Source organism: Suncus etruscus, chromosome 5 (genome assembly GCF_024139225.1).
Source record: "Suncus etruscus isolate mSunEtr1 chromosome 5, mSunEtr1.pri.cur, whole genome shotgun sequence".
Taxonomy (NCBI): Eukaryota; Metazoa; Chordata; class Mammalia; order Eulipotyphla; family Soricidae; genus Suncus; species Suncus etruscus.
The window spans coordinates 130,668,259-130,682,328 of NC_064852.1; the positions used below are offsets into that span (position 1 = coordinate 130,668,259).

Below are 14,070 nucleotides of genomic sequence, written 5' to 3' on the forward strand. Positions count from 1 at the left end.
ACTGAGAAGACAACAAGAACAATGACCTGCTTACTGGACAGGGCTTGCTGTATTGGCCCTTAATTGTGAGGTTTGTCTATAACATCACCTGGAAGCAATCCTCTACCACGGAAGACCCTACCACTACTCAGACATCATCCTGCTCAAAAGAGACTTCCCTTAACATTGAGAAGACTTAACAACAACAACCTGCTTACAGGAAAGGGCTTCCTGCATTGCCCTTTCATGGTGAGGTGAAACGAGAAGACACTCCACATCATGACTTCAATGTAGGACATGCAGATTCCAGAATCTTTAATACAGAAATATGATACCAACAACAGAGACTGTGTGAAAAGTGTGTTGGCACTACAGACAATGTCTTGGATCGGATGATAACTTGCCTGAAGCCTAGAGCTGGTCTTATGCCAGGAAACTTCAGGGGTAGGATCTCTTTGTATTTAGGCCAAAGTTATTCCTTTCCATGCCTCTCATATTTTGGTGGGCCTATGAAACAACAATTGCCACTCTAACACCGTTTTTACTGTGCTCCTTTGACTCTAATCCTTAAAATGCACCCACTTAAAATTTGAGGTTAACTTAAGCTAATATTCATGTACATGGAAATGTAAAAAATACTATGCCTCTAATGTTAAAGGAGTTACGTAAGTTTGATGGCTTTAGATTGCCTTGTGAGCTGTTAAGAAATATTATAATGTGGTACAATCTGGGGACTCGCGGGACAAAATAATCACACATGGATTCTGTTTTATTTTATCTTAACTTTCTTTGGCTGAAAGTTCAAAGTTAAGATATCAGCAAGGGGACTTCTTCTGAGAATTATGTTACGGGTGATTGTCCTTCCACTGTAACTTTACCTTGTCCTCTTTCTTTGCATCTTTTGTTCTCATAATTCAAAGTAAAAAAATTTAAAAAAAAAGGTAATTGAAACACCACAACAATACAGAAAGAAATGTCAAATTAAATATCCAGTGAGCACTACAGCAATAAAGACAAGCACCACATAATAGTCTCAGTTCTGAAATCAAAATCAAATCATGCCAAAGTGCAAAATGAAAGAGAAAGATAATAAAATAAAATAAAAATGGTGACATCAACTTCAATATCTACACCAAAATAAGGACATCAAAAAATTAATCAATCAATAAATATATATGTGTAAAAATGATTATTTTGTGCTTTTTTTTTCTTTTTTTTCCCTGCATAGGCACAGTAACTATTGGGGATATTATAGAGGGAATTCCGTTGGCCTGGGAGATACAGGGTTTCTCCATCTTTGAAGTATACTGTCATGGGATTAACTATAGACTCCTTGCCTGATCATTTACTCTCCCCTCAGTGCTTTTGTGGTGTATGGAAGACTTCTGCTTTGTCATGGATAGTAAAATCAGACCTCTGTATCTAGAGAGCTTGGTGACTGTGTAGCTCAAGGATGGAGCTTATGATGAAGGCTCCAAGATGGGAATTTAAAGAACTTTCCTCAATATAGTAAGAGCCATTTACCACAAGCACTCATCAAACAAAATACTCAAAGGAGAAAAGCTAAATGCCTTTTATCTAAGATCTGACATAAAAGAAGTTTTTTCACTCTTGCCACTTCTATATAGTACTTGCAATAGAAATTAGGCAAGAAAAAGATATTAAGAGCATCCACATAGGAAAGGAAGAAGCCAAACTCAATATTTTTGATGACATATTGTTGGAGGCCCTTCAGTTAGAGAGCAAAATGGAGTCTCTGATGCCAGTGTTAAAACTCTACATGACAAGCTGTACACTGCAGCTGCAGGCACTTCCTCCCCCCTGGACCTAACAGAAAAGGGCTTAAGCATAAACCACAATATGCTTCAGTAAAGATATGTGTAAACAGGCTTGAGTTAAGACTAGATCTGAAACTCTGTTGCAAGAGACCTAGCTGAAAAATAACTGCAAGGGACCTAGCTGAAAAAGAACTGCAAGGAACCTAGCTGAAAAATAACTGCAAGGGACCTAGCTGAAAAACAACGGTGTAGTTTGTGGTTAAAAGATAATAGCTCTGTAAACTTTAACTTGGAAAAACAGAATGTTCCTGTGGAAAATTACCACCCCCTACCTTCTTTGTTTTGCTCATGGTATATAAGCTTATTTCTCCCTCATTAAAGTGGACTCTTGATTGGACCCTCGCCTTGAGTCTCATTATTTTCCCAGCCTCTCTTTTCATTTCAGGTCGGATCCTCTTCATGACTCACGAATAACTTTGTGACTCCCCCATTCTCCTGAGGGCAGGGGTCCTGGGGGGTCGCAAGTGGGGCCCAGATGTGGGGCTCGAAGCAGGGACAACCGACCGGATGACATCACGGAGCGCATCTCGAGAGCCTACTCATAAGACACCGGTAAGACCCTATTTAGGGCAGGGTGCAGAGAGGTTAGCCTAATAGTGGTCACTACAACTGTCGTCCAATCGTCCCAGTGGAATGAGGACTACTTTATCAAAAGAGGAGGCTTTCATTAAAAACCTCAAGAAAGCTCTGGGTGAAAGAAAAATCAAAGTTAAAAAGAAGGATTTGATTAAGTTTTTTATTTGTATTCCTGACATTTGTCCCTGGTTTGTGGTCACAAGACCACACATTGTCTCTAGCACTTGGAAACAGATTGGTAAAGAATTAGGACAATATTATAATAAATATGAAAAAGAAAAGGATAAAAAAGTTATGCAATTTTATTGGTCTATTCTCAGTCAGATCGTCACAGGCGCAGAATTAGATCCTGTAGGAGGAGACCACCTTAAGAAAGAAATTATTGAAAAAGCCGAGGCCCGCATAAAAATGGCCTCGCGCAGCCAGTTCCGAGCCAGTAGTGCCCCTCCCAAACCTGATAGTCTAATAGATTTGGAACCATCCAAGGGCTTCTATCCTATCATAGCCAGTGCCCCCCACCCTGAGGAAGAGTTCTTAGATACTGAGGATATTCAGTCCCTACAGGACAAGGCAGCCCGCTATGACCATGGCCAGTTCCCACCTCTCTCCTCTCCTCCTCCGTATAGTGTGGATCGCTTACCTGATCTGCCCAAAATTCTAAAACAACCGGCTATTACCATCAATCTAGATAAACATAAAATTGAGTTGGAAGCTCAGCTACAAAAACTTAGAGATTAAAAATTTGGAGGAGCAAATTGCACGACTTCAAGCCACAGACAATGTGCCCAAATTTCAGTTCACTATGTTCACTGAACCATAGCCTCCCAATCCACCCCCCTTCGCTGAGCGAGGCAGGCCTCTGCGAAGGGGCAGGGGTGCCGCTGCCCGTAGCCACAGTGCAGACAGGGTCCTTGAGCAAATTATGGAGGTCGAAGAGCTGGAGCCAGCACCCTCCTCTGGCGGCCACCTTGCCGAGATTAGACGATATCAGAAATTACAGCACAAGCCCATAGAAATTCTTTTTCAAGCCATCAACACCTATGGCCATAATGCTCCTTATACCCTCTCCTGCCTTGATGCAGCCCGGGATTGGGGGGAGTTACTACCTTTTGAGTGGAAAGAAGTTACCCTCACCACCTTAAAACGTTCAGATTATTTACTTTGGGAGACATATTTTTGGCGTGCTGTAGACAGCAAGCAGACCTGGGTGATGGGGGATGCACTCATCCGAATCACATTTTTGCCCAACTAACTGGCACCGGAGCGTTCACCTTGGTTGAGGAACAACAAAAGCTCCCTCCCACTGTGCTGGCTCAGGCCAATGCTGCCGCCCTCAGGGCCTGGAAAGCAATGCCCAAGGATGGGCGGCCAAACACTGCCTTTCCCAAACACTGCAGGGTCCCCAGGAACCCTATAGCCAATTCATTAGCAGGCTGCTAGAAACTGTAGAATGAATTATGGGAACATCTGACTATGATAACCCCATTGTTAAACAACTTGCCTATGAAAATGCAAATGAGACCTGCAAAGCCATTCTTTGTGGGCAAAATAGGCAAAAGCCTTTGAAAGAGATGATTCGTTTGTCCTTTTGTTCGTAAGATCACACAGGCCCTAGTTGCTTTTCAAAATCAATCAAAAGGTAAAGCCTGTTATAAATGTGGCCAGGCAGGACATTGGATTAAACATTGCCCCCTAGCGAAACAAGCTCCTATCTTAACCACTGGATCTACAGAGCAGAGACCCTCTCATTGTCCCCGCTGCTGGCAAGGCCGCCATTGGGCTACCTCCTGCCACTCCAAAACAGACATAGAGGGCAATCCTCTGCCTCCCCTTCAGGGAAACGGGGGAAGGGCCCAGCCCCAGCCCACAAAAAGAAATCATATACAGGGTCCCCCCAAGCAGGCTCATCTCAGCCAGCAGTTTGTGGCCCCAGCCCAAGCCCAACCCAACCTCCAACAAAATTTGATAGAATTCACACAACAACCTCCCTTGTTAGGGCCACTCCAGGCAATGCAGGACTGGACCTCTGTGCCTCCTTCCCAAAATTATTAACACCCGAGGATGGAGTGGCAATAATTGGAACAGGAGTTTTTGGACCCCCTCCCCCAGGAATGTTCTTTTTTATCATTGGCCGCACCTCCTCCACCATCAAAGAGCTAATTGTACAACCTTCACTTGTTGATAATGATTATACCGGGGAAATAATGTTGCTAGCCACTGCCCCTTATGGGCCAGTACAAATCCTCCCAGGACAGCGCCTGGCGCAGGCATTGCCTCTACCTTTAAACACCACTCTCCCTGCTCTTTCGGCAACCAGGGGCGCTTCCACGCCAGGATCGTCAGAAATATTTTGGATAAAAGCCATTAGCAAAGTTAGGCCCCCACTCACCATCACCATAAATGGATAATCCTTTACTGGACTCTTGGATTCCGGGGCAGACACTACCTACATCAGCCCCCAATTTTGGCCCCCCACCTGGCCCGCTCATCCCACCCTAGATAGTGTCTCTGGTGTTGCAGGGACTGTTAAACAAGTCCTTCTGAGCTCTCGCTCACTAACCTGGATGGATGCGGAAGGAGATTCTGGCACCATTACCCCTTATATTATTCCTGACCTCACTACTAATCTTTGAGGGCGAAATCTGATGGAGCAAATGGGCCTTTACTTAATTAAGTGTAAAGATCCCCGAGTGCTACAACAAATGCTGGTGTAGATATATAATCTGCATAAAGGACTTGGAAAATTTTACAAGGAAAAGTTGATCCTATTGAAGCTGTCCCAAAGCTAGATCGCCATGGCTTGGGATATAAACCTCAGAAGCAACCTTTTTAATGGTGGCCTCTGACTCCCCTGCTACCCAAGCGATAAAATCACCTGGATATTTGATTATCCTGTTTGGATCAGCCAGTGGCCGCTATCCTCAAAAAAACTTTCTGCTGCTCAACTCTTAGTGCAGGAAGAGTTTCTAGCAGGGCACATAGAGCCCTCTAACTCCCCGTGGATACACTCATTTTTGTAATCAAAAAGAAATCAAGGAAATGGAGATTGTTACATGATCTCAGAGAAATTAATGAAACCATGATCCCCATGGGAGTCCTCCAACCGAGGCTACCCTCCCCTGTGGCCATCCCCAAAGATAGCTTTAAAATAATTATTGATTTAAAAGACTGCTTCTTTTCCATTCCACTTCACCCTGAGGATTACAAGCGTTTTGCCTTTAGTCTGCCAATAGTTAACTGTAAGGTGCCTAATCCTCGCTTCCACTGGAAAGTTTTGCCGCAAGGCATGGCTAACAGCCCTACGTTGTGCCAAAAATTTGTGGCACAGACTAGTGATCCTTTTAGAAAGCTTAATCCCTCAATTTATATTATTCATTATATGGATGATATTCTTTTACCGGGTCATGATAAACAGCAGTTATTATACCTAGGACAATGTTTAATTGAAAAACGAGCAGCAAGAGGATATAAAATTTCCACAGATAAAGTACAGCTCCAACCTCTGCAATTATTCTTAGGTTTTGAGTTATTTCCCAATCACATTAAAACACAAAAGGTCCAGATAAGAACTAATAATTTAAAAACACTTAATGACTTTCAGAAGCTTTTGGGAGACATTAACTGGCTACGCCCATATCTCAAATTAACTACTGGAAATCTTTTTTTTTATTTAAACACCTTGATTACATACATGATTGTGTTTGAGTTTCAGTCATGTAAAGAACACCACCCATCACCAGTGAAACATTCCCATCACCAATGTCCCAAATCTCCCTCCTCCTCACCCGACCCCGCCTGTACTCTAAATGGGCTCGCCATTTCCCTCCTACATTTTTATTATTAGGACAGTTCAAAATGTAGTTATTTCTCTAACTAAACTCATCACTCTTTGTGGTGAGCTTCCTGAGGTGAGCTGGAACTTCCAGCTCTTTTCCCTTTTGTGTCTGAAATTTATTATTGCAAGAATGTCTTTCATTTTTCTTAAAACCCATAGATGAGTGAGACCATTCTGCGTTTTTCTCTCTCTCTCTCTGACTTATTTGACTCAGCATAATAGATTCCGTGTACATCCATGTATAGGAAAATTTCATGACAAAATCTCTCCTGACAGCTGCATAATATTCCATTGTGTATATGTACCACAGTTTCTTTAGCCATTCATCTGTTGAAGGGCATCTTGGTTGTTTCCAGAGTCTTGCTATGATAAATAGTGCTGCAATGAATATAGGTGTAAGGAAGGGGTTTTTGTATTGTATTTTTGTGTTCCTAGGGTATATTCCTAGGAGTGGTATAGCTGGATCGTATGGGAGCTCGATTTCTAGTTTTTGGAGGAATCTCCATATCGCTTTCCATAAAGGTTGAAGTAGACGGCATTCCCACCAGCAGTGGATAAGAGTTCCTTTCTCTCCACATCCCGGCCAACACTGTTTATTCTCATTCTTTGTGATGTGTGCCATTCTCTGGGGTGTGAGGAGGTACCTCATCGTTGTTTTGATTTGCATCTCCCTGATGATTAGTGAAGTGGAGCATTTTTTCATGTGTCTTTTGGCCATTTGTATTTCTTCTTTGTCAAAGTGTCTGTTCATTTCTTCTCCCCATTTTTTGATGGGATTAGATGTTTTTTTCTTGTAAATTTCTGTTAGTGCCTTGTATATTTTGGAGATTAGCCCTTATCTGATGAGTATTGGGTGAATAGTTTCTCCCACTCAGTGGGTGGCTCTTGTATCCTGGGCACTATTTCCTTTGAGGTGTAGAAGCTTCTCAGCTTAATATAGTCCCATCTGTTAATCTCTGCTTTCACTTGCTTGGAGAGTGCATTTTCCTCCTTGAAGATGCCTGTAGTCTCAATGTCCTGGAGTATTTTGCCTATGTGTTGTTCTATATATCTGATGGTTTTGGGTCTGATATTGAGGTCTTTAATCCATTTGGATTTTACCTTCGTACATGATGTTAGCTGGGGGTCTAAGTTGAATTTTTTTGCAAGTGTCTACCCAGTTGTGCCAACACCACTTGTTGAAGAGGCTTTCCCTGCTCTATTTAGGATTTCCTGCTCCTTTATCAAAAAGTAGGTGATTGTATGTCTGGGGAACATTTTCTGAGTATTCAAGCCTATTCCACTTATCTGAGGGCCTGTCCTTATTCCAATACCATACTGTTTTGATAACTATTGCTTTGTAGTAAAGTTTAAAGTTGTGGAAAATAATTCCTCCCATATTCTTTTGTTTTAGCTATTTTAGGGTGTTTATTGTTCCAAACGAATTTCAAAAGTGTCTGATTCACTTCTTTGAAGAATGTCATGGGTATCTTTAGAGGGATCGCATTAAATCTGTATAATGCCTTGGGGAGTATTGCCATTTTGATGATGTTAATCCTGCCAATCCATGAGCAGGGTATAGGGGTAGGGCATTCTAGCCTACATGCACTAAAGCAAGAACTGTCTTGCGTGCTCCCCAAGCCAATTTCCAAAATAGGGGTGCTGACGCTGAGAGCCCGCCAGATAGCCTAAGACAGGCTTTCCACCCATCATTTTTTCTATACTAGAAAGGGGGAATTGTTGGAGGCCCTTCAATTAGAGAGCATGTTATATCTTATTCCTTTTTCCCAAATTACTATCTTGAGTGATAGTATGGTAGGGAATTTGCCTTGCCTCCTGCTGACCCAGGTTCAATCTCCTGCACTCACAAGGTCCTCTGAGCACTGCCTGGAGTGAACACTGAACACAGAGCCAGGAGTAAGCTATGAACACTGCTGACTGTGGACCAAAATTAAACAAACAAAAAAACCATTATCAATTTAGATGGATATTTTCTTCCCAGTTTTTTGCAAGAATTGGTACATATTACTCTTTCATTAATTCATTATTTACTGGTACTACAGAATTAATTCACTGGCCTCCAGAATTTCTTCTCAGTATAACTCCTTCCTAAAACTTGAGAATTAGAATATTTTGCAAAGTAACAGACCTATAATTAGTCTCATGGGAATATTTAGAACAATTAAGAGACAAAGTTCTTTGCATTTTTAAAAATTATGTTGAACTCTTTCAACAAAAATTGTGTTTATGTTTTATAGAGACCATTTATTCTCTAATAGGTTCAAAGGAATCAATTTTCTTTTTATTAAATTTTAATTGATTTTTAGTTCACTGTTAAATATTTTAAATAAATTACTCTAATCCTTAGAAATTAAATAATAACAGAAGTAGGCCTGGAAGCCAAATCACTTGACAATGTGGAATCTGGTCTCTTTAAGAGTGAGTCACTTTTCATTTCTGTTTGTGTGTTTTTGGTTCTTAAAGGAAAAAAAACTATGAATATTCTAGTTCTTTATTTTAAGGAATTGCGATCAATTTTTAGAACCCAAGTGGAAAAGCAATATATACAAGCATCAATATATGTTTCAGACTAGAATGTGGCTTAAGTGGTAGAACTTATGCCTTGCATGGATTAGATCCCAGTTCAATCTATCACTAGTAAGGAAACTTATTTAGGGGGCCAGAGAGATAACATGGAGGTAGAGTATTTGCCTTGCATGCAGAAGGATGGTGGTTCGAATCCCGGCATCCAGATGGTCCCCCGAGCCTGCCAGGAGTGCTTTCTGAGCATAGTGCCAGAAATAACCCCAGAGCGCAGCCGGGTGTGACCTACCCCCCCCCAAAAAGAAACTTCTTCAGGAATAATCTTCAACTTTCTGGAAATGGCTAAAGTAAGCTCCTGTATAACAAAAGGAATCTCAGCACCATCAACTACTATATACTAGATAGATACTAGCTCTAGATACTAGGGCTCCAGAAGAATTAATATCACCCATTAAAGAAAATTCAAAATTGTGTTTACTCTTATTAGCCATTAGGATTTGTAGTGATGATCAATATAATCATAAAGTAAACTTTATATATACTGTATATACTCGAGTATAAGCAGAGCCTAATATAAGACAACCCCCTTAATTTTACCCTAAGAAAGAGAAAACTTAGTGACTCAAGTATAAACAGAGGTGGAAAATGTATCAGCCACAGGTAAATTTCAATAATAAAAATATATACCCAAAGCAATTACAATACTTGAGAAATCTGTAGGTTAAATGTTTTTAAGTAGTTATTGCTAAAGGCAAACTGTAAACTAGCAAAAATAACTTTAAAACTTTAAATAAAGAGCAGAAAACCGTAGCTTAACAGGTAATCAAGCTAAATCACAAAGGTTAAAATCCTTCAAAATTGGATTCCTCCTCCTCCTCCTCATCTGTCCAAAGAGAGCTTCAACTGTATCTGATGTGAGGGTATCAGCATAGACATTGTCATCATCACTGAGTTCGCAGATATCATCATCACAGCTAAGACCTGTGAATGAGCTAAAGCATGCCACCTCCAGCAGACACGAATTTTGGCACAAATTTTGTGCCAAAAACTCGGCTTATACTCGAGTGATTTCTTCGTAATCTGTAATAACAATCACAAGCATTTGCATTAATTAACTTTAATTTTTATAGAATTGTTTGGTTTCCATACTTTTCGGGGTTTTTTTCTCTCTCTCCTTTCCTGCTGCCATTTTGTTTTTGGAAGGCCCAGGGATGGGCTATACTCTCATGAAGTTCACACAGGAGACTGCATACTCATTGGGTCCTTGTGCACTCGGTGACTGCAGGAGGTTACGTACATTTGCTGGTTGTTAAAGAGGATCAAACTCTAGGTCTCAGACTCCCATTGATGTCACTCTACTGTTGAGTCAAACTTTCATACCTTGGGTTCTCTTCTCTTACGAATAAAGAAATTTAACTTGATAATAAAATATTGACATGAATTGCAAATCACATTGTTCATATTGGTAGAACTATATTTTAACCTATCTGCAACCAGAACATATTCTTGTTCTTTGAATATTTTCTGCCTTACTCTGCTATCAGAGAATATCTGCAGAAACCAACAAAACTATACATATATAATTCATTTTTATTGTTGTCTAAAATAATTTTTATTTTATTTATATTATTTATATTTACCTATACAGTTGGTTAAAGGGTATATTTAGAAATTATTGAATTGATCTAAAAATCTATGTTTTAGAAATTAACCCTATGGCAATTTATTTCAAGTGTGAATTTAGAAGAAAAGAAATGTTTTATTGATTTTATTTTCAATGTGTTTTAATAAATATGATAAATTTGCTCCTATATTTCCTTAAAACTAAAAAAGAATTGTTTTTTCTAAATGTATTTATCTATTTCATTTTGTTAATATTTAATAATAAAGTGCACTAGCAGTTACTTTAAACTTCATAATTTACATCATAACATCTGGATAAGCATGTATAAATATTTTATGCCAAATAACTATAATACATGAAAAATGTTTTTGGCAATTGTTAGATTTTTCCATTTACTTAAAATTATGCTTTTTTGTCTCTAGTAATTGGAAATGAATGCATCTGATTCACTAATTTTTTTCTACTTAATATTGTATTTGCTGTTATAATCTATATCAGTTTTCCCTGAAAAAAAATGCTACATAAAAAACTTCTCATCCTAAGGATACTTAAATACTTATTAAGTACGGCTCATTTTCCTGTAATTTTTAGTAAGAAATTTAGTTAAATCTTAAAAAGTTTCCAGTTTACTTGTTTTCACTCCCTGATGACCTCAGATATATTAAAGTATGAATTAAAATATGTGTAGAAGAAATGCAATTTGGGTTGGTCATACCCACTGCCAACACAAACTCCTATATATCCATTTATACATCAATAATTAAATTAATGTCTGCAAAATTTCACAATATGGGCCAACACCTAAAAATTAAAATGGCAGCTGTCCTTTTGGACTTAGTAAGTTCAATGATATATTAGTGACGTTAGTGTTGGAAGAGTGCAGACATTTAACAAAATTTCTCTATTTTTATTTTCCATCACGTGGCCATTACTGTATAGAAAGTCACTGTATATTAAAAGTCCATGAGAGGCCAAAATACAAGAAAATTTCAGTAATAAAAATAGATCATTTATTTAATTTCAACTATACATAACTAAGCCCTAAGTATAGTAAAAATTGTATTTGTAGTATTGTTACACCAATAATATATGCCAATTATTTAAAGGTGAATTTTTAAATCCTACCTACTTAAAGATTTTAATTGAACATTATTTCTTTCTATATAAATTTATATATATATAATTGTCTTATAAGGTATAGAACTAAAATACTTTTCTCTACTATCTAAATATTATGTTTTCTTGTAGAATCACATATTCATTCTGTGGACAGTGTATCTTTGCAAAGCCCATTTTTTACAAGGTATACCATTTTTAATATTATATTATTTCTTATTTGAAAAGTTTCTGTCAACATGATGAGAATATATAAATATTACATCACAATTATTTACTTGACTTATAACTTTCCCTAGTATTATAGATTTCCTAACAAACTTTACAAGTAACTAAATATTTGGCAAACTAGAATTTTCTGTATAACTTAAAATGTTCTATATAGGAATTCTGAATATCAAGACTATGAGAATAAAGCAAATCACAAGTTCATTCTATGTGTCTCCATATTAAAAATCTTATTTCTCTCATTTTATGTACTTTTGATAATCTTACATGTCCAAACAAGCAGTGATTATTTTTAACTTTTGTAAAAGACAGTATGGTATTTTTAAAGCCAGCTTAATAATTACAAATTTTTATTTGTTTTTTGTAGGAAAACGATTCTTGGTTGAACTTTTTCATCCAACACTTGGATAAAGCATATCATCATCCCCTTCTGTACCATTTCAGTTGGTGTTTCTGTACTATTATGTGAGTTCCTTTATGTATGGTTTTTGTTTTACTTTGACTTCTTTAAGACTTTCTCTGTCATTGCTTTATGGAAATTTTAGTCTTAGTTTTTATTTCCTTTTAGTTTCTGTTTTGACCCACACCCGGTGGTGCTCAGGGGTTACTTCTGGCTCTGTGCTTGGGGGACCATATGGGATGCTGAAGATAGAGCACGGTTCCATCCTGGGTCAGCCACATGCAAGGCAAACTCCCTACCGCTGTGCTACCACTCCAGAAGGAGGGAGTTGACCCACACACAGCTGTGCTGAGGGTTACTCCTGCCTCTGTGCTATGGATTCATTCCTGTTGGTGTTCAGGGCAGTGCAAGAGTTATACACAGCATAACTGGGTATCAAGCCCACTCAGCCACATATAAGTTAAACTATCTCTTGAGACCCAGCACTTTTATTTCAACTATTTTGTATTTTGGTGTAAAAATGTTTAGTCTTATTCTCTTTATAACTCATTGGGTCATTCTTCTCTTGAGCATTTTTTTAAATTCAATAAGTTCAATGAGTTCACAGATTTCTGTTTATTTCCCCCATTATTCCTTATTAAATTCCTCATAGTTTCTTTCCTTATTAAAGTTCTGTTTTACTTACTATTCTCATTTCAGCAAGAACCATTAAAATTATTGCCAAAGTTTTTTATCAGAAAAAAACTTTTCATCAGATGAGTTTGTAGTTCTTTCATATGCTTATATGAATGTAAGTGCAAGTAAATGCAGGTAAATGCCTCCATTTATTTATTTATTCTATCTGATACTTTATGGAGGCTAAGAAATTTGTCCCTGGTTGAAGCTTGTCATTCTGCTTTGAGTCTATATTTTTTCTTTGCTTATATTAAGTAAAATTAAAAAGGAAATATGAAAAAAGAAATATAAAAAAAGACCGCTACAGTGAAAGTATGCACCCCAAACTTTGAAGTAGTATTTCAGAATAGTGTACTCCTGGGTTGTTGTTGTTGTTAGAGTATTCCTCTCTCCAATTTCTGGGAATTCTATTTTTTTCTTTGCCTGTGAGGAATTTTAGAGGCACTTACCCAGGTCCACATCACTGTGGATCTTCTCCCACTGAGCTACCTCCCATGATTACAGTTCTAGCCCAGCCAGATAATGCTGGTCTGTCACCCTTTTTCTTGAAAATATTTATATTAGGTATAATTTTTTTTTTTTTGTATAGGAAAAATATGGGATGCCGGGATTTGAACCACTATCTGTCCTGGGCCAGCAGCATGCAAGGCAAATGCCCTACCGCTGTGCTATTTCTCCAACCCTTAGGTATAATATTCTGAGCTGGCATCTTTTTCTCTTATCTTGAAAATGTTACATCATAACCTCTTTAGCTATGTACAACTGTATGTAATGTGTCTCTCTGATTTTCTATTTGATCTTTAGTATGTTCTAATTGTTTTATTTATTTTTGTATTTAATCCTTCTTTTCATTTTTTTTGGAGGGAGAGTGCAAACGCAGTCCCCCACTACCACAAATTATGCAGTCAAGTTTTCCACATTTGGGGAAATTGCAAGGATCAGCACATCGGAATGCAATGGAGAAGGCTCACCCTGGGAAAACCGCCTTCGTGATCATGGTATCACCCCTTTCAGGTAATATATTAATCCTATTTTCTATTGAAATTTTGGCTTCTAGTTTCATAATGTCTCATTTATATGTAAAATTGTCATTTACTCAAAATATTTATTCTACATGCTTTTTCTTTTTAATATCTTATTTTCATATAATTTACTAGTAGATTATGTTTAGATTATGAATTGGCACTATAAATTGTAAGTTAATATTTTAGTATGTTCCTCTTTTTATTAATGCTAGGAATAAAATTTAGGGCCAAATGCATGAGTAGCATGTTCT

At 38.0% G+C, this 14,070-nt stretch overlaps 1 non-coding gene across 1 annotated transcript; it reads right to left on the reverse strand.

Moving 5' to 3' along the window:
• Nucleotides 1-13,653: 13,653 nt before the first annotated feature.
• On the reverse strand, nucleotides 13,654-13,815 carry LOC126010274 (U1 spliceosomal RNA). The gene has a single exon (XR_007496370.1). It is a non-coding gene; the product is annotated as a U1 spliceosomal RNA (small nuclear RNA).
• Nucleotides 13,816-14,070: the final 255 nt, after the last annotated feature.